The sequence below is a fragment of the Petaurus breviceps genome, unplaced genomic scaffold (assembly GCF_028583685.1).
Source record: "Petaurus breviceps papuanus isolate PSGF00001 unplaced genomic scaffold, PetGlider_PUasm1.0 189, whole genome shotgun sequence".
NCBI classification, from domain to species: Eukaryota; Metazoa; Chordata; class Mammalia; order Diprotodontia; family Petauridae; genus Petaurus; species Petaurus breviceps.
Genome location: NW_027185809.1, coordinates 29,616,846 through 29,617,223, shown reverse-complemented (window position 1 = coordinate 29,617,223; position 378 = coordinate 29,616,846).

Here is a 378-nt window from a genome sequence, read left to right as displayed (position 1 = left end):
TTAAAAAGAGGAAGAAGAAAAATAATATTCAGCAAATTCAAACACAATATCTGAAATAATTTGATGTTATATGCAATGTTCCACACCTGTGGATACCCACCTCTACAAAGGAATTTACCAATAATCAGAATTATCACAGCTAGCATTTAAATAGCATTTAGTATGTGCCAGGCACCGTGCTAAGCACTTATATAATATGTTCTATGATGCAATACATTTTAATATTATATTATGATATACCATATAATATCTTAAATATTATATGAGGGAATTGAGTGAACCATACTGACTCAAGCTTGTGACTCAATTCTGGATCTAGCTCAGTTTCCTTTCTATTCAATTATGGATTTAGTTCAATTTCTGTCTTGTGAGAAAACT